The sequence below is a fragment of the Tenrec ecaudatus genome, chromosome 8, assembly GCF_050624435.1.
Source record: "Tenrec ecaudatus isolate mTenEca1 chromosome 8, mTenEca1.hap1, whole genome shotgun sequence".
NCBI classification, from domain to species: domain Eukaryota; kingdom Metazoa; phylum Chordata; class Mammalia; order Afrosoricida; family Tenrecidae; genus Tenrec; species Tenrec ecaudatus.
The window spans coordinates 123,805,923-123,826,713 of record NC_134537.1 but is presented as its reverse complement, the minus strand read 5'-3'; the positions used below and the strand labels follow the sequence as shown (position 1 = coordinate 123,826,713).

The 20,791-nt window shown below is 48.1% G+C and overlaps 1 protein-coding gene across 1 annotated transcript in view; it reads right to left on the bottom strand.

Annotated features, from left to right (window-relative positions):
- Nucleotides 1–2,140, bottom strand: part of ACSL1 (acyl-CoA synthetase long chain family member 1) — a 78,480-nt gene extending 76,340 nt beyond the window's left edge. Inside the window, exon 1 of the mRNA XM_075556824.1 lies at nt 1,991–2,140. The gene's annotated coding sequence lies outside the window, so the exon portion shown is untranslated. The remainder of the gene's footprint in view (nt 1–1,990) is intronic.
- Between the last annotated feature and the right edge of the window lie 18,651 nt (nt 2,141–20,791).

Sequence of the window (20,791 nt, the reverse complement as noted above, 5' to 3'; positions counted from 1 at the left end):
TAGTCATGCATCTTATAAGCAAGCCTGTCCATGAAAAGCTAATGGATTCTAACTTAACAGAGTTTGCTTTAAAGGGGCAGATAATAAACATAAAAGAAATACACACCTGTTTTAAATGGCAAACTTGCTCCAAAAAGCCAATGACTGGCCTCTGAGCCTGTACTTTCAGGTTATTGATTAGAAACAAGTAAAAGTTACCTAGTATTCTTAAATGCTTGCTTCCCTTCCCCCACCCCCCCCCACCTCCTATCCCTGAAATTCCCAGCTGTGATAACAAACAGCCCCCAAGCCCCTCCATCAAACACACACGCATTGCATTTTCTTTTTTCACAATAGCCACACCAACACTAAAGGATGGTGTACAATAAAGGGCCGATGACTTTACCACGCGGTAACAAAAACCAGCGCAGGTCTATCTGCTCTCCGCACTCATCACAGGTGTCTCACTACCTGGCAAAGCGTCCTTTTCTGTCAGGCTGTTTGCAACAATGACAACATAAGCATAGAAGGATGCTTATAATCATGGAGGGCATGCGGGTTTTCTTAAGTTTCTGTATTTAGAGTTCAAAACCAAAAGCCGATCCTCCGGAGAAGGACCAGACTGTCTACTCCCTTGAAGAGCTGCAGTCTCGGAAATGCACACAGGCAGGTCTCCCTTGTCCTATGTGGGTGCTATGAGTCAGCATCGACTGGATGGCAGTGAGTTCGGTTTTGATTCTCAATATGTACTTAGTACTTAGACCGTAATGGTTCTTGCTGTGTCTACAGTATTGACAATGGAAGGGGAGAAAGTAGGATGGCGTGCAGCTTTCAAAGGCTTTTGAGTTTATGTCAGGGAAGACAGTCTGTGTTCAAGCTCAATGTTCTCAAGCCCACACAACACACAAGGTGGACCTGCCAAGTCCACCTGAAAAGAAAACACAGACCAGGCCGACAAAGCAACCAGAAGAGTTTGGTTGGCTCCTGGGTGGTTTGAGGCACATGATTGTTTTCATCGAAACAAACAAGGCTCAGTTGTGAAATGTGTGTTGGAAAACGGCACGAGTTTGACCAGCTGCTCTTGGTGTACTTTGGATGTGCCCACACAAGAAAGCTTGTGCGTCCAGGCTACTCCAAGTTTACTTCTTATAAGGGTCATTTTTAAATCCCTTAACCTTGAAGTTGGGAGGAAATGGGCAGGAGTTCTGAACCCCAGTACCTTTACACCGATGAGCGGGGTGCGTCTGTCTCACGATTCCAGTCCACGAGTCCACACAGGCCGTCCATCAGCACCCTCCGTCTGCGCGGCTCGGCGGCAGGCAGAATCCTTGCTTTCTTATTTCAATGAAGGCCAGTGCTCCTTACAGGGCTCCCCCCCCCCCCCCCCCACACACACACACCACTGCCGGGCTATGACCAGCCTCCCTGGGAACTCCGACAGACACCGGGAGAACGTCCACCACGTAAGGGCAACGGGCTTTAGAGGATGCTTCTGCGCTCGGGCGAGCCGGGGCCACCATCACGCCGAGGCACGAGTGCAGTCGGGCTTTCACACGTGGTCCAAGTGCCTCCATGCCCGTCCCCGGGGCAGGGGATGCCCACGGTGCCGGGGGACCCCCACTCCGGGCCGCAGGACCCCTCTGCTCTGGTGAAGCTCCGCGCCCACCTTCCGCGCCGCGCCGGTCCCCTCCGGCCCACAAACAAGGGGCCGAGCGCGCGGCGCGCGTCACCCGGCCGGACCCCACCGTGCACCGGCCCTGCGTCCGCGCCGCCTCGCGCCGCCCGTTGGGAGCGACCGGCGGGCATCCCCGGCTCGGGCACAGGAAGCGGCGGCGGCGGCGGCTCCGGCAGCCCTGCGGCCTCTCGCCGCTGGGGAAACGGAGCCGCCGGAGCCGAGGCCGGAAAAGCGGAACGTCCCCCAGAGCCGACGGGCGGCCTCCCCCAGAGCCTCCGCCCGAGCAGGGGCGCCGCGAACGGTCGTCGGGCCGCGGCGGGCGGCAGGCGCACTCACCTCCCTCGCGGGTCCGGCCGCTCCGCCGCTCGCTGTCACTGCAGCCCACTGCCGGCCCGCGGCCGCTCCGGATGCTATTTAAGGTGCCGCCCCGGTCGCGGCCCGCTGGCTGCGCCCCCGCCGCCGCCGCCGCCGCGCAGGGAGGGAGGCTGCTGGGAGCGCGCGTGCCGCGCCCGCCGGCCCCGCCCCCGGCCCCGCCCCCGCCGCGCGCCCGCCGCCGCCCCCCGCCGCCGGGTCTGCGCGCGCGCGTGCCAGCGGCCGGCAGACCCACGCTGCGAGGCGGCCGTCCTGCCACCCGGCTGCGCCGAGCCGCCCAGGGATTTCAAAGCAAACCTCGCAGGGGCCAGGGGTGAACGCGACTGCCCGCAACCCTAGACCCCGGGAAGCGCGCGTCTCCGGTGCCAGGAGGGTGGGGGGCGCGCCTTCTCGTCTTCCACCGGGCACCCAACCACGTGCCTCGCTGGCCTGCTGGCAGACCAGGGGTTCCACTGGGTGGACCTTGCTGGCAGAGGGCTTTCCTTCCCACTTGTCTCTCCCACCGGGACACCTTTTAACCCGGTTTCACCACGGTCCCCACACGGAGTTTCGCCACAGTCGCTGGTATGGAGGGTCCTCGTCTAGACCTGAAGCAATCCCAGACGAATCAGGCCGCCTGAGGTCGGAGCTGAAGGCACGCTCGACATTGCTCAAGGACAGTGTTCACCTGCCAAGTGCCTCTGACCTGTCCACACCGCTCAGCCGTGGTTGCATGTTGTTTTTTTGGGGGGGGGGGCAGGGGGAAGGAAGGGAAATGCCCTCTTGGGGGTTTACAGGGGCGATCACACACACACACACAAATCCACCCCACCCCCCATTTCAATTGTTTCCTCTGAAGGCCTGAGGCTGACCAGCAATCATCAAACTCTGATTAGCAGTGGTCACAGTTAGGGTGGTGTTTCCTGAAGGGCTTTGAACTTGGTGGGTGAGAACTATTGCTCTAATGAATACCTCTGATAGTGACAGGTACCGTTTATTGAGCGCTCAGTCCTTGCCACAGGTGCTCCATACACAATATCTTGTCTACCTTTCCTTTCGCCCCAGGGCCATGAGGTAAACCTCATTCGCTGCGGTGATCAGCTCTCATACAGTGACCCTATAGGGCTGCCTGGATCTACCCCTGTGGGTTTCTGAGCCCTTAAATCTTTATGGGAGCAGGCAGACTCATTTTTCTCCTGCAAAGGGGCTGGTGGGTTTGAACCGCTGGACTGGCAATGAGCAGCCCAGTGCTAGCACCAAGAGGAAAACGACACTGGGAACTCTGGCAGGCAACCTCCAGTGCATGTGTGTAACCATGTCAAACTGAGCGTGTGCTTACCCTCCAAGCCTTCAGCATGCGCGACTCCAGCAAGTAGTATGGTCAGGACTTCATCTGGCCTTCTCTTGCTTTTTTTCCGGGATACCTGAGCACACTAGCAGCAATTGTTCCCTCCCACAGCAGGCAGGTCACCATGGTGCCCTGATGGCGGGGGACAGCCCACACTTGGCAGCCTCTGACAGCTCAGTACTTCTAGATCCAGAGCTAGCTTTAAATGAAAAAAATTGAATGCCACTTTCACTTGTATTGTTTTCCTTTGGGCTAATCCTTGGCTTCTCCGCTCAGATCTCTTCATCCCACCCATGATTTCATCATGTTAGTCTCACCTGTACTTCTCCAACCAGTCCTTCAGCCCTATGCCTCCTCTAGCACGCCCCACGTTCTGTAGGCAGTCGTCACTGGTTGTCTTACTTTGTCCCATTCACCTTTCATACCACTCCTCTCCTCGTTCCCTGGGCTCCTGCCTTTGATACAAGCCCTTTACATCTTCCCAGTGAAAACTGCACGTATCCAGGGATTTGATCGGGCTCCTCTCTGTGAGAATGGCCCAGAGGTCCCTACACAAGGGCAAAGAAGAAGCCCTCTCTACACAAGTCCAAGACCGATTGCCCCAAGGCAGAGGTCTTCCAAACCTCCGCTTTCCATCTTTCTTTACCTGTACTAACACCACTGCATTCTACCTTTCTGCTGGGCTTGATGGTCCATGGGAACTGTTGTTGTAGTTAGCTACTGTCAAGTCGGTTCTGACTCATAACAATTTGTTGCAATGGCTGTACACAACTCACAGATAATGCTCAAGATTATGGGGGTTTATTAGGGATGTAACAGTAACATTGGTCCACAGCAAGGCTTTTCCTTAGCCAGTAGCTAAATCTCCCTTTCCGGTCCTCAACCTCTCAGCCACATAACCCCTTGTTCTTTGACTCCATGGGCCAGGAAGCCTGACCTCTGCTCTGCTTCACAGATTGATAGGTACTGCTCCCCAGGTGTCTCCTGATCTCCTTGACTCCACCTCCAGTCTCAGTACGGTCTGGCCTCTGTTGCTTCTGTCCCTCCATGCTCAGATTTTAAATATGCTTCACTGGTCGCTCCTCTTCCTGATGGACCTGGGAATGCTCTCCCTTCCTGCTTCTGAGATGCCTCATTCTTAAAGCAACGAGAGACAAATGTAAAAAAAGAAAAGGGGAAAAAAAAGAAAGAAAGAAAAGAAAATGATTAGGACAAAGAATGTACAGATGTGCTTTATACAATTGATGTATGTATATGTATGTACTGTGATAAGAGTTGTATGAGCCCCTAATAAAATGTTTAAAAAAAAAAAGCAACGAGAGAATGGTAAAACTGACCAATCCCAGAGCTAAGAGTCCTTTACACCTTATCTGCATGGTCCTACCTACTCCTTGGGTGGGGATTGCATGGACAGCAGAGCCATGTAGTGGAATTTCACTGCAAGACACTAGCCCTGTGGCAGAAGTAGCTATGTGAAATTGGGGAGCAACTTCACTCCCCAGAACCTAGTGTTCCCCCTCTGGAAATAAAGGTCTACACACAATAATCTCTCAGGCCCCTTCCTACACCAACACTCCTTTAAAACAATAACAGCAAAAAACAAACCTTTCTCCCTAATCATTAAAAAAAAAAGGTCTAGTTGGTTGTCCTGTACCATCATCCAGAGACTGATGGGAGGCGACATTCAACAATGGTTAGCAAAACAGTACCTTACCAAACTTCCACAAACCCCGGATATATTATGGGTTTGGATGATAATACAATTCAATGCCTGCCACAGGAGGAAGGACCAACAACCCACATCCACACTTCTCACATTAGATGAATGTTCCAGGCTCCATCAGTGAGCATTCTGTTTCGTGACTTGGGGAGAGGTAAGGACCCTTGTTTCTACTTTCTTTTTTCCAAAGATCTTTCTAGCCAAATGAGCACCAGTCAATTGGCTGCTGCAGTGGAGCAAATTTCCTAGTGGAATTTGCCATTTAACCCGTTTCGGAGCTTCTTCTACCTGGGCGAATTAGCTGGCACCTCATGAAGCTGTTAGTGCCTGGAGAGCTGACACCATGTCTCATGAATCCTCATAGGTCTTTCAGCTTCTTCGAACCCCTCTGCAAGTCCTGGTATAGTCTTTTCACATTGTGGCTACTGTGATAGTGTTAGGTGCCACCCAATCAGATTCTGCCCAGAGCAATCTCTATACAACAGGAGAAACACTGCCCTGACCTGTGTCATGTTTACAGAGAGAGGAGCTGTCACTTATTGGACATACTGTTCTAACTACTCAGAGTGAACAATGACACACAAAGGGGAACCCAGGTTTGTGAAATTATGTAAGTTTTAAGGAAAATATTTTAAATTATACACAGAAATTATTTACCAAAGTGACTGATTCTCAGACTTGACAGTTGGCAGGGGTGGGCGGGGAAGGGGAGGAAGGAGATGCAATAGGCCAGAGAACAGACAGGCATTAACTTGGGTGAAAACTGGAAACCAAGCTCACTGTCATCAATTCGGACTCATGGTGATTGAGATAAAGTTTATTTGCTAACCTGGCCGATAAACACATGTGGGGTTAATTGAAGGGCAGAGAGAGACATGGCTCAGTGACCCTCACCTTTCTAGTTCTCAGGTCTCTTGCTTTGTGATGGTCGGACCAGCATGCAGCTGCCTTAGCCAGTTCCCTGCTTCAGCTGGCAATGCTCACTTCCTGCAAGACAATCCCGAGGAGAAGCTGCATGGATGTACCCCAGTGCAGCCCTGGGTGCTGGAGCAGCCGTGTGGAGACCCCTGCCAGTGCCGAGATGCTTACATGCTCACTGATTCGGCTTTCCTCCTGCAGTCAGCATCATTGCATTTGTTTTGTGAGATGGAGGAGGACTTTGTGGATTGGTGTTGGACATATGAGTTAATGGGTTAAAGTTGGACTTGTGGGCTTGGGCAGCCCTGGGTTGGGATGATTTCTTGATGTGCACTTTTAAATAAAACTCGCTTTTATAGATGAGTTTCTGTGGATTTGTTTCTCTAAAGTACTCAGACTAACACAGTGATGTCCTGTAGGACAGGATAGAACTCCCCCTGTGGGTTTCTCAGACTAACTCTATGAAAACAGAAAGCCCTGCCTCTCTCCTGGGAAGGAGAAGCTGGTGGTTTCAAACTGATGACCTTGCAGTAATCACTGTGCTAGCAAAATATCCAGCACACCCACACACAAATGATGGAAACAGGGCAAGCCATTGGGGCAGGGGGGCGTGTGGGGGAAAGATTGTCCATAAATCATATAAATAACCTACAAACTTTACTCACTATTTTCTCCAAGCGCTATAATTTTTAGCTGTTTGCTTGTTCATTGCATGTCTGGGTTACATTTTACATAGATTTATTTTTTTAAAAGAGTTAGAATAATTCCAAGTTCCCATAAATTTTGAAAGTGAAGACAAGAAATGTATTTCAAAGACGTGGACAACTTCTTTTGATTAAGTTCTCTTACAAAAGCCAGTTTCCTCTAAGAAGGAAGACATCACAGTTTCCTCTAAGAAGGAAGACATCTAGAAGGTGGCTTCTTCACACAGTGAACAGACAGTTCCCACAAAAACCGCTGCAGTTTATTTCACTTTGAAGGTTGTCTTTGGATGAACCTCACAGTAAAGTCAACTTTAAGTGACTTGATGTGACCTTGCTCTTTACATCTAGAAAATATTTCCATTTAAGATTTTTACCTAAGAACCCAGGGAAGGCCAAGAGACGGAAGCCCAAGGTGAGTCCCTCATGCCAGACCGTGTCACACTCCTGTGAGGTTCTCAGTATTTGTTGATTGGGAGACTCGTAGAAATCCTGGATGATACTCTGGATTTGGATGCCCCCAGTGGAGCAAGCCATTAAGCCCTCCATTACTATCCAGAAGGTTGGCGGTTTGAAATCACCCAGAGGCACTTCGGAAGACAGGCCTGGTAATCTGCTTGGTTTGAAAAGGCTCCAGCCTTCAAAACCCTACTCTGCACGCAAGAGCTCACCCTGAGTCCAAGTTGACACAGCACAACAATAACTTTATTGCGTAGAGTTTTCTTCTCTTTCATGATTTGTAACTTTCTTTTCCCCATCGACTTTAGCCGCAAGCACCGAAAGATCTTGCATTCATTTGTTTGATAAGTGGGACTCCAGGTAAGTTTTGAAGTGATATTGCTTCTAAGTTGTTTCTGAAAGTTCAGACACCACCCACCCACCTCTCCTTTTTTGGATGACTGATCAGTCACTCCTCAGGAGAAAAATGAGGCATTCTGCTTCTTTAGAGATTTATAGACTTGGGAATCTTATAGAGCAGTTTGCCTCTCTTCCAGGTTCACCAGGAGGCGGGAAAAGAATGAATGCATTTGAATTGCAGTGCAGGAGAAGATTATTGGAAGTACAGAGACTGCTAAAAGGACAACCTGATCTGCTGTGGAAGAAGCATGGCCAGAGTGCTCCTTAGGGCAAGGACGGTGAGACTTCCCCTTACCTACTTTGCACATGCTGTCAGAGAGACCAGACCCTCTAGGAGATGAATTGACCCGGTGGCTGCCACAATGGACTCAAGCAAAGGAACAGTTGTGAGGATGATGCAGGACCAGGAGTGTCTTGTTCTGTGGTGCATTGGGTCGCTGTGGGTCGAACCGACTCGATGGCACCTCTCAACAAAAAGCACCAACAGTGAGTCAGAGCCAACTTGATGGCAGTGGGCTTCTGTTGTTGTTTGGAGAGGGTATCTTTTGGTATCCAAAGGAACTTGGTGGCTCAGTGGTGAAAGCATTCAGATGCTAACCAAAAGGTCAGTGGTTTGCTTACCAGATGCTTCTTGGGAGAATGATGTGACCATCTCTTATAAAAGTCTACAGTGTTGACAGTCCAATGGGGCAGTTCCAATCTGCCCTATAAGCTCTCCATAAGTCCGAATGGACTTGATGGCAATGGGTTTGATTTGGTCTCGGGAACCAAGAGCAAAGATCACATTCTTTGGGCAGAGTTCATGTAAACCCCACAGTTTCTGAGACACCCTTCAGAACCCACCCCTGCTATCCTCCGCTCACTGTGATGGTCGATGCACTGTGCCAGCTTGTCTAGGCAGATACTATGTAATCATCTTCAATTTTGTGATCAGATGTGAGCTGCCAGTCGATTGAAAGGGGACACTTCTTTGGGTGTGTGTTCTCCATCGAATAAATACAGATGTCTGGGTAACACTCCGTCTCCTTCTCTCTCTTTTTCTCCCACTTCCCATCCCACTCAAAAGTTAAAAAAGAATTTATCAAAAATGTGAATGACCACACTATTGGGAAAACTTTTCAGGAACCATGTCTCTAATGATGTTTAGGTGTGCTACAGTCTATTCCATCCCATAGTGACCCCGGTGTACAATCGAGCAGAACACTGCCTGGGCCTGGGCCATCACACCATTGTTACCATGCTTGAGCCCATCTGTGCAGAGCCAGTATCTACAATATATATTTCTATTTAGATCAAAAACTTAACATCAAAGAAGACAAATAGTTCATGCAACAAATGGTCAAGTGACTTGGACAGTCCTTCCACCAAGGAGCATATTGATATGGCCCAGAAAACAAAAACTATAAAAAGATGCTCAACATCATTAGCCATCGGAGAGATGCAAATCAAAACCCAATGAGGACACCTCTAATGGCAAAAAGGAAGTAAGCAATAGGTATTGATGAGGCTGTAGAGAAACTGGAACCATCATTCATTGCTGGTGGGAATGTAAATTGGTATACACCCACCGTGCCAAACAAGCAAATCCTTGAAGGTTGAACATACAACTCCAGTATCCACTCAGATGAAGGGAAAGCAGGAAGAAAACCTCCTGTACTCCAGTGCTCATTACCACCCTGCTTACAATAGCCAAGACACGGAGAACAGCTGATGTCCCCCAACAGAGGAGCACATAAGCAAGATGTATTCTGGACACCCAATGAAGGGAATTGAAGTCCTGAGAGATGCCACTACAATGGATGAACTTTGCCGATGTCATGGGATGCAAAATAAGACAGGAGTCCAAGGACACATCATGTGTGATGTCAATGACATGAAATAAGCAAATAAATAGAAACCCAAGCTTCTTAGTGGTTACATATATCATCCTATGTGCTATAACAAACCACTCGGGACACAGATACAGAGGCTTCTTCGACATATCCAAACAACTCCCATTGGTTTACTGGCTCAAGTGCTGTGGGACCACAGTCTCAGGTGACAATTTAGTCAACTGGCAAGCAGTGTCAGAGGTTTTAAAAACACTGAGGTGGCTATCTTACATACAACTGTTGGTCTCCACTTGCATGGAGCAAAATAGAAGGATGGAAATAACAGAAATGAATAGCCTACATCAATTACAAACTCTTCAAACTTGAGCCTAGAACTAGGTGGCGGATGGCTGCCTAGACTGACTGATCTGACCAGGGATCTGGTAAAAGGCCCCAGATAGAATAGAAGAATCTGTGGAGGGAGGGTAGGGTGAAAAGGGGGAAGCGATTACAGGGATCTACATATAACATCCTCCCTGGGGGACGGACAACAGAAAAGTGAGTGAAGGAAGATATCGGACAGTGTAAGATATGACAAAATAATAATTTATAAATTATCAAGGTTCATGCCGGACGGGGGGCAGGGAAGGTGGGGGGGGATGAGCTGATGCCAAGGGCTTAAGTAGAAAGCAAATGTCTTGAGAATGATGATGGCAATGAATGTACAAATGTGCTTTACACAATCGATGGGTGCATGGATTGTGATAAGACTTGTATGAGCCCCAGTAAAATGGTGTTTTTGAAAAAGAGTAGAAAAATCTAGAACAAAAAGTAAATTTCTTCAAAAGGCCAGATACTGGACGAGGACTAGAGGAGTCCCGGCGACTATTGTCTTAAGATAGCTTTTGCATTTGGAATTGGAGCTGTCTTTGTTGATAACATATTATCTCAAATAATCTCTCAAATAATACATCATCAAGTAAACAACAAACAGGCTTGTGAAATAAACACCATCACCTATAAATAACATGCTCCTGAAAACAATGAGATCAAATGACCAACAGGTACCCTAAAATACAGATGAGATGGCAAGGAAGGAAAGGGCTGCGAGGTCGATGGAAACCGAACCAGCAGAATGGAAATAAGGACATGTCAGACAAAGATAAAAATGGTAACAATTGTATCAAAGTGGTTAAAGGGTACTAAAACCACATCTAAAACCCACAGAAAATGTATGATCAAGAGATTACTAGAGGTTAGCTGGGATGGGAAGGGGAAGGAGATGTTGAGTTAATGGTGATAGAATGATGTGGGAGAAGACAGCACGAATGGCTTCACAACTGAAATCATTTAAATCAATGCCAATGAGTTGTGCATGTATCAACGGTTGCAATGGTGTAAGGGTTGTGTACATTTCTGCTACAGCTAAGAAAAAGGGACACAAGAGGAAAACATCCCCCAGACCTCTATTCCTCTTATTCCCAGGAAGATCTGTGGTCTGGAACGCCAGAGTAAGATTAGACTGAGTATTTAACTCGTCAATTAACAGAACGCTAAGAACCAGTTGCCATGGAGTGGTCTGACTCGGATGACTGTGTGTCAGGCGAGAGCCATGCTCTGCTAGGCTCATAGTGGCTAGTTTTTCAGAAGCAGGTCAACAGGACTTTCTCTCAAGGTGCCCCTGGGTGGACCCGAACCAACTTTTTGGGTTGTCAAATGCTTTGGTTGTTTGCGCCCACAGGTACCCCAGCTGCTTGATACTCACACACTGCTGCCAAGTCAATCCTGATGCACAGTGAGCCAATAGTAGAACTGCCCCTTTGGGTTTCTGTGGCAGTTACATACTTTCATGTCAACTTGATACAAAAGGATAGCGGAGGAGTTTAGCCTGTCAATCAGGTTGCAGCTTAATGACCTCATTTGGAAGCATGACTGGGATAAATGGCTCACTGGAAACTGCTGCCCCCACCCCTACCCCTACACTGGGACCTGTGCGAGCCCTGTGATGCTTCCACCGCCGTTGGATCTATAAGACTTTTCACCCACCAGTCTGTGATCATTCTTCATTATTCATCATTGCATGTGACTTATGGACTAGTATCTGGACTGGGCTGAGATGTTTGCTCAATATATAATAACTTCTTGTTATAAAGCTCCCTCTTACACATATATGAGTGTCTCTGGGTTTTGTTTCTCAGGTCCACTTGGCCCACCACAGTTTCCAAGGCTGTAAATCTTTATAGGGACAGAAAGTCTCATCTTTCTCTTATGAAGTGACTAGTGGGTTCGAACAACTGACCTGGCAATTAGCAGCCCAGTGCATCATTCACGATGCCTCCAGAGCTCCTTCGGCTCCTCGATAGTTGTTTCTTATTCCATCCCACCACTCCTCTGTCCATTTGTCAGCTTTTCCACAGTTGTCTTATTCCATTCCACGACTCCTCTGTCTGTCTGTCTGTCTGTCTGTCTGTCTGTCTGTCTGTCTGTCTGTCTGTCTGTCTGTCTGTCTGTCATACTGTGGTGGCTTGCGTGGTGCTGTGGTGGTGAAAGCGATGCCACCGGTATTTTGAGTACCCGAAGAGTCATCCATGGTAGACAGGGTTTAGTGGAGCTCTCAGACTCAGAACAGACTATGGAAGAAGGGATAGACTGTCTACTTGTAAGGGATCAGCCACTGGTAAACGTATGCAGAGCAGCACAACCTTGTCAGCTACAGGGTCAGGCGATAAGCCCCTCAGGTTAGAAGTGATCCAGACTAGACTGGGAGAAGAGCTGCCTCATTGAAGAAGAGTCGACCTTCATGTGGATACGATAAGGTATTTGGGAATTTCATTTGCATTTGGGACATGACTCAATATGAGAATAAAACACCTGCAAAATTCCACTAATAAATAATAGGAACAAGGAAGACTTGTTAACCTTCCATATGGAGATGATACAACCCTGATTGCTGAAAACAAGGAGGACTTGAAGCATTGGTTGATGGGAATCAAAGACGACAGCCTTCCGTGTGAATTGCAACTCAATGTAAAGGAACCCCAAATCTGGAGAATAGAGTGAAGCTGTCAAGGCTCACGGAAGGAACACAGGGCAGATCTGCTGCACAAGACAAAAATGCCGCTTTGAGGACTAAGGTGCCCCTGACTCAAGTCATAGTATCTTCAGTTACCTCATATGCAAGGAAAAGCTGGACATTAGATGAGGAAGACCACGGAAGAAATGGTGCATTTGAACTACGGCGCTGGCAAATACTATTGAAAGTACCAGGACCTCCACAAGAATAAAGAGGTTTGTTTTGGGACATGTACAGCCAGAATGCTCCTTGGAAGCAAGGATGGCAAGACTTCGTCCCATGGATGTTGGCCGTTATCAGAAGAGATTGGTCCCTGGAAAAGGACATCATGCTGGGTAAAGTGGAAGGTCAGAGAAAACGGAACTGACACAGTGGCTGCAATAATGGGATTGAGCAGCAGAAAAATTGTGAGGATGGCAGACCCGGGAGGCGTTTCTGTTGTACACAGGTTCGCTGTGAGTTGGAACCAATTCTATAGCATCTACTGTTGCTATAGTCTGAGCTCCACTGGTGTTTCTCTCCTTCTCAGATCACAACACAGCTATGTCAACAAGTGCTTGAGAAAGAGATACTTACTGTCCCTGTCCTACGGCCACTCTGATAACCCCTCCCTCCCAAGTGCATATTCACTCTCTCCTTCCAGGGTTTCAAGTTTCCCTACGTGATAAAACTGGACTATATGCCAGGAGAAGTGGGTGGGACTTGGATCGTTCGTTTTTCACCTCGTGCCCCTAGAGGCAGAGCCTAGAGTTGGTACATCACCTCAGAGAGATGCTGAAACTGGGTGCGTGAAGCCACCCATGGCCTTCCTCCACTTTTGCTCCTCCTCCATTCTCCCTTCTGACCTCAGGACTCCTGCCTGGTGGGATCACCAGTATGTGAGCATATATTCCCATCAGAGGGCTGAATCTATAGGTTTCTGAGAGTTTTCACGTGGGGAGTCCCTAATAGAATCGAAAGAGCACTACATTTGGAATGAAAAGTTCTAAGTTCAAGGCCTGGTTCTGATTCTTAGCAGCTATGTGACTAATCTTTCTGAACCTCAGTTTCCACGTCTGTGAATGAGGGATAATTATAGCCAGCACTCTGAGTTGGAGAGACCTGCAACCCAAAAGGCACTTAACAAATGACATCTGTTTTCATCTCCTAGGTCCTACCTTCCTAATCCTAGGGAATGGTATGCTATAGCCATTTTCAAGTTACCGGTCACTAGCTGGTTGGCACAGGTAGTCAGTAAGGGGTTGGGGTTTCTTTCTAAATGCAAGCCCTCGTGCAGTCACTCCACTGCATTAGCCACAGTCGCAGGTGCTGGAGTGTGTAGGTGGTGTGCGCATGACGGTACACGTGTACCTGTGCGTTCTGCATGTGAAAGTATTTGTGATTGTGATGTGTACAGATGAAGAGTGTACAGAGATAAATATCATCTCAGAGAATTTGCAGTTGATGATCTAGCATCTATTTGATCCTAGAACTCAGTCTCTCCTAAACATTGTAGCATAAGACGTCTTACTTAATCGCCCTACCACCTTATTCTTGATGCTTCCAAACTTCTGCCCTAGTGCCCAAAGTCTTCAGGCTATTTGGGGCTCACCTGTCTCTGTGAGAATACATTTGTTTCTTGAGCTTGCTAAGTTCAAAACCCCAAACCTTATCAGGTGGGTTCTGGGATAGCCCAAACTGAGTGATATATCTTTGGCCTGAAAACTGGGGCTACATAATGTTTGGACTTCACTTAATATGCTCAGTGTCAATTTTCTCACTGACTGAATATAATTAATTACAACATTGCACTCTGCTAAACTAAAAGCTATTAAAATGTATTTCGCAAGGACCCAATTTGTACTCTTGCTGACACTTTATATTAACATAGGAGCCTGTTCTTCAACGTGGTTCTCCTTTTGAGATGCAGGCAGGATACATACAGGTGGGGTTCTGGTCACTTGGGCTCATTGTTGGAAACATTTGGGGACTCTCTTCTTGTGTGGCCCCCTTTTTCAAGTGAGTCAGTCTACCAGACTGCACTGGAATTCCCCCTTTGCCCAGCACCGCTACTTGATGGTGATCTGGAGAGGTCACTGCAGCTTCAATAGTTCCAAATTTCTGAAATCTCTGCCTCCTGGGTGATGGCCTGCGTCCCGAGGTAGCGCATGCCACATATCGTTCACGTGCATGTTAAAATGAGTAGAACAAGAGGGGAAAACACTGTGGCTGGGGTGAAACCTGAGGTCAACTAGTCTGCTTCAACTGTTCTCCTTTACAGGGACCAGTTGCTCGGCCCCTACTCCTCACTTACTGGGCACCTTATCTTGTGCACAGTACCGGCCTAAGATTGTTGGGACTATAAGATGTGTTTTTTGTTTCTAAAGATTTTAAAAACTTGAGTTGGGAAACTGTGATTTTTTTTATGTAGAGACAAAACATTATATAAACTGACACACAAGCACTTTCAGAGGAGAGGTGCATTCGTCCGCTGATGCCGGTAACGTCGACTCAGCAATCTCAGTGACACATCACAACAAAAGCTTATCTTTCACTCTCCTGACAGGCCCGCCGTGTGCTCCACAGATTGTGTCCCTTATTCGAGTGCCTGGGTGAGAGGGGCAGCTCATCCCTAGGAAGATGGCAAGCTCACGTCAGAGGAACACGTGCACCGGGGAACCGCAAGCTAGCACTAAAGGGTTTGACTCCAAGGTACCATATGCACTTCTGCTCACAGTTTTATTGGCCCAGTCAAATCACAAGCCTGACGTCGGTGGAACGTCAAGTGTTCTTTCGCGGGAAGGGAAAGCAAGTAAGAGAGACCAATAGTCCAATCCACTTTGAGTTGAGTAGGGAGAATCCTATGAGGGTTGAGACGTGGGAAAGTGCATGGGGCAGAGTAGTAGGCAGTGGGTGGTGGGGTGGGTGGTGGTGGTGGCATGTCACTTGGTGATGGTTGAGAACAATATTCTGCTGCCTGAAGCCACACCTGCATTAATCGGTGACCTGCAGGAAGATGACTCTTGTACATTTGTATAAGGGAGCATTACCACAGTGGTAAATGTATAACTTACTTGATTTTCAGTAAAACAAACTGTCTTAGTCCCACAGTGCTTTGTCGTGGTTCCCTGGCACGGGATGATGTCTATTCGACAGTACTGGTACATCAGGGCTCACTCAGCATGGATTTGGATTTGGAGCGTGAACACCCGAATGCTCTGCTAGCTTCAAGACTCAGGTGTGATAGTTACATTATCTGGTGTTAATCTGGGACCTGAGAGGATTAAGAGTGAAGGGGTGGAGTCTAGTCTGTCAATTGAGGTATAGCCTCTGTGTGGGCATGGCCTTCCCCGGAGGATTCTGTGAATTCCTGGGTTTTCCTTGGAGGCGGAAGACACTTCTCTCTCTGCTCACTCCCTGGGAGACATTGCAGCTGATGAGACACATGGATAAATGCTAGTGCCCTGAGCTGTAGAAGCCACATGAACCTAAGCTGGTGTAACCAGACCTCTGGAGCCGGAGAAGCCACGTAGAGAACCCTGCCAGAGATGCTTACAACACCACTGGATCCACAAGACTTCCCACCCACTGGCCTGTGATCCTCCTGCATTCAGTATCATTGCATGTGTTTCATGAGTCTGAAGAGGACTTTATAGATTGGTATCGGACATATGGGCTAATATCAGACATATGGACTTGATCTGGACTGGGATGTTTCCTCAATATTCAATTACTCTTATATATAAACCTCTTTCTTATACACATATGTGTCTCTATGAATTTGTTTCTCTAGTCGACCCAGACTAACACATCAGGGAAGGAGAGTATGTAAGACAGAGGCCCATCTAAGGTATGGCAGATATGGGATGTGCCCGGGCACCTTGAAAGTGGGTGCTACTGAACTGCTTCTCATGTGAAATGCACATGAAGTTGTTCCAAAGAAGGCCATGCTTACCTTGCTTATTGGATGATCAGGAGGACAATGGTTTGGGGAAGCCTGAGAGAGGTACAGAAAGCTAAGTAAGAATGCCTCATCTTCACCAGAGAGATCAGGCTTCCCTCAGGTCTCACTGCTTAGGAATAATCATTTCCTCCTGACTATTTCAAGAAGACAACCCATGCAAACACATCTGTGTCAGTGCCAGCCTTCCTACGTAGCCTTAACCTTGAAGGTCCCTGCATGTCTCCAGACAGATTCTTTCAAGCATTGGTATGCATGTAGAAATTCTTCCATCTTTCTATCTTTGGCCTTCCAGTGTAATCTGTACTTCACTAGATCCTCTGAATACTAGATTCTCCTTCGGGTCCCTGAGCTTGGAGATACACTTTGTCGGGGTCTCAGCAACTAAGGATGCAGGGTGTAGGATGCTAGGCTATGCCCTCCAAGAAGCAGCAGCCAAGGGTTCTCTTAGAGAGCTGCAGGCAGGCCGAAAGGTCCATCAGATCACAGTTCAAATCTGGCCCCAAGAAAAGGAGAGGGAAGCAACTTTGAACAGAAGTATCCTCTACTGGTGAGTAATCTACAGAAAGTCCAGCATGGCAGAGGGGGGGGGGGTCATTGAGACGGTCATCCATCAGTGGAGTCTCAGTCTCCCGGGAAGGAACTTGCAATTAATGCTATGGCCGTTCTCAGTCACTGGCCAGGAGCACCCTGTGGGAAATGTGGCCTCAGCAAATGCAGAGGGGATTTCAGGGTCTTTGGTCAATTATGGTATTTGCACCAAACCAAATCAAAGCCAGGGCCATGAATTTGAGCCCTACTCCAGCCACCCTGTATAGGCTTTCTGAGGCGGTATAGCCTTACCCAGTAGGACCACCAGGGCTCTGCCCAGACTCACGAAACCCCTTGCAAAAGGAGCGCTGTGGCTCCCGTTTGACTCCCATACAGAGTAAATGGCAACATGACACAGTGAAACGGGGCCTGGGATGGGTATCAAAAGTCAGAGGCTAAATCCCTGCTATCACTTATTAGTTCAATGACCCTAGATGAGTCACTAAGCCTCTTAAAGGCTTAGCTTCTTAATCCGTCAATAATACCCATCTCACAGTATTGTTGAATAGGGTGACATGAGCTCACATAGTCAGGGCGCTCTGTACAATACTGACACAAATGCAAGCAAGCTATCGCAAGTGCAAGGCCAGTGACAAGAGTTCTGCAATTTTACTCTCAAGGGAGTCTGAGGAAAGGTTAGGGATTCTTTCATCTTTGGGGTTATATGTGTATACTACTGCATACCATTCCAATATTCAAGTTTCTCGGAGTCCTCGTCACATGGTAGAAGTCACTTATCTGTGTCCTAGTGGTTATGCAGGGCTATGATCTGCAATAGCAGGGGCTTGAAACCGCCAGATACTCTGAGGGAGAAAGATAGGGCTTTCCATAAACAGTTACCATCTGGGAAACTCACAGGGGCAGTTCTACCTTGTCCTATAGGGTCCCTATGATTTGGTATCGACCTGATGGCAGCGAGTTTGGCTTTTCGGATTGATGGAGGTATTTATAAAACTGAAAATTGCATAACCATGGGGGGAAATGCTGAAGATTTCAGAAGGGCCTGACATTGGGGACTGATCACAAGGAATGGTAGCTTCAAGTGAAGCAAGCCAAGCACAAAAGGACAAGTACTACATGAGTCCGCTGAGGTAAGCTAAAAAAAAAAAAAAAATCAAAAGGGGCCTAGGGAAGAAGATGCTGTATACAAACGTCCCTGGAGTGAGGCCCAGGTAATATGGCAGGGGCCAGACTAAACCCAGGGATACATATGGGATACATATGGTAGCCCATTAAAAGGGATGGAAAAAGGTATGGGTAGCCGGGGGAACAGGGCACTAACCCACACAGGGGGAGGGTATTGATTATGTTTTCACAGGGAAAGAGAGACAAGACTTCAACCCGGAACTCCAAGACAAGAACACAACACATTGACATGAAGCAGGGAACCAATAGAGAGGCCTGAGGGGCCAACCCCATTACCAACTAACTGGACGGCACCACCCTCCCCCCAAGAAGAATTCACTTCAGAGGACAGCACTGACACTGCAGCTCAAGAAGAGGGGAAGAGGGACTGGTTTGGTCGGAGTGCACAGGAGCCAAGGAGGAGCATAGGGGAAAAAAATAAAAGTGATGCACATCTTGACTCACCAAGCCCTGAGGACAATGTTCCTGCTCAGAAAAGCAATGCACAGAGATTGCCACAGAGCCAGCCCCACCATGGGACACAGCATTCCTCATTGACCCATAGCACCATTGGGGACAATATTAGATAAACAGCGGGAACTGTGGCTGCCGTGAGCTCACCACGCTGAAGCCAGCCTCTGGGGGCATGCAGCAGAGCAGCAGGGGGGGCAGAGCAACGAAGTCCCCAGGGATAGAGGCAGTGCCACTGCGTGGCACCCCATCAGACTTGACTGGAAAGCACCTGTGAAGGAAAACAGACACTGAACTATTCATACGTTTATGTGTGTGTGTGTGTGTTGTTGTTGTAGCTATTGTTTTACTTTCTGTTGTTGCTTCGTGGTACCCAGTCTTGTGATAATACATAGCATGTCTACCTGGAAGGGATAGACGGAATAAACAAGCCAGAAGAGAGAACAACGGGATGACAGTTCCGGAGGCACATGGGGGTAGGGGTGGCAGGGGAAAGGAAGAGGGTGTTAACAAGCCCAGGGACAAGGGAATAACAAGTGATCCAAAATCAGTCTCAAGGAGGTGTGGGAGATCTGGCAGGGCTGGATCAAGAGCAATGTAACCGAGAGGAATTCCTAAAATCCAAATGAAGGCAGAACATGACAGTGGGACAAGAGGAAAGTACAAAGAAACAGAGGAAAGAACTAGGAGGCAAAGGGTAGTCATAGAGATTTAAATACAGACATATAAAGATGTAAATATATATTATATATTGTATAATATAAATATATATTAGGAGGGGGGAACAGACCTATATACATATATTTATAGGTTTAGTATTAAGGAAACAGATGGACATTGGGCTCCTGCTCAAGTACTCCCTCAACACAAGAACACTTTGTTCTAACAATTCAGCAGTCTGAGATGCTCACCTGCCTGGCACGATTGCTGATGACAATGGGTGCACAGGTAATGTGGTGAAGAAAGCTGATGGTGCCCAGCTACCAGAAGATATAGCACCTGAAGTCTTAAGGACCTGAAGATAAACAAGCAGTCATCTAGCTGACAGACAACAAAATCCACATGAAAGAAGCACATTGGCCTGTTCCGACTAGATCACTGAGGACAAAGTGGGTGCATAAGTAAAAGTTGCGAACAAAGCTGATGGTACCCGGCTATCAAATGATATAGCATCAGGGGTCTTAAAAGCTTGAAGGCAATCAGGTGGCCATCTAGCTAAGAAACAACAAAGCCCACAAGGAAGAAGCACACCAGCCTACCCCGACGCGAATGCTGAAGACAAAGCGGGTGCATGGGCAAGTGTGGTGAAGAAAGCTGATGTTGCCCAGTTGTCAAAATATTTGGAATCTGGGGTCCCACAGGCTGGAAGATAAACAAGGGGCCATCTAACTGAAAAACAACAAAGCCCACATGGAAAATGCACACCAGCCTGTGAGATGACAAGGCATCAAAGGGATCAGGTATCAGCCATCAAAGAAAAAAAATCATAGCATTGTGAATGAGGGGGAGTATAGAGTGGGGACGCAGGACCCATCTGGGGGAAATTAGACATCCTCTTGCAGAAGGGCTGTGGGGAGGTGACGAACCAGTCAGAGTGCAGTGTCGCAATGATGACACATACAATTTTCCTCTAGTTCTTGAATGCTCCCCCCACCCCCACTATCATGATCCCAATTCTACCATACATAACAGCTGGACTGGGAGATGTACACTGGCATGGATAGGAACTGGAAATACGGGCAATCCAAGACAGACGAGGCCCTCAGGATCAGTGGTGAGAATGGCGATATCAGGAGGGTGGAGGGAGGGTGAGAGAAAAAGTGGGAACAGATGACAAGGTCTACATGTAACCTCCTCGCTGGAACGGCAGCAAGGGAATGATCTTCTCCCCCTCTCCCCACATCTTGAAAAGCTGACCCCAGTTGAGGCGAGGTATGGGGCTGAGGGTGGAGTGGGGAAGGAGAGTGGCAGACGAAGTAGACAGTGTAGTCTTAGAATCTAGCACAACTCCCAAATGACATTCCACGTTGGCCTGGTAGGTACAGAGTAGCCAAGGGTGGAGGCTCCACAGCAGCCAAATGCTTCACACCATTAGCAATTTATTCAACTCTGATGAGACAGATCACTCCGCCCAAGGACACCCCGACAGAAGATTCTCTGACCAGACTCCTCCTCTCCCTGCTGATTTCTAGTTTAATACCTTGTATGGTTTTGCTACCACCCATTGGCT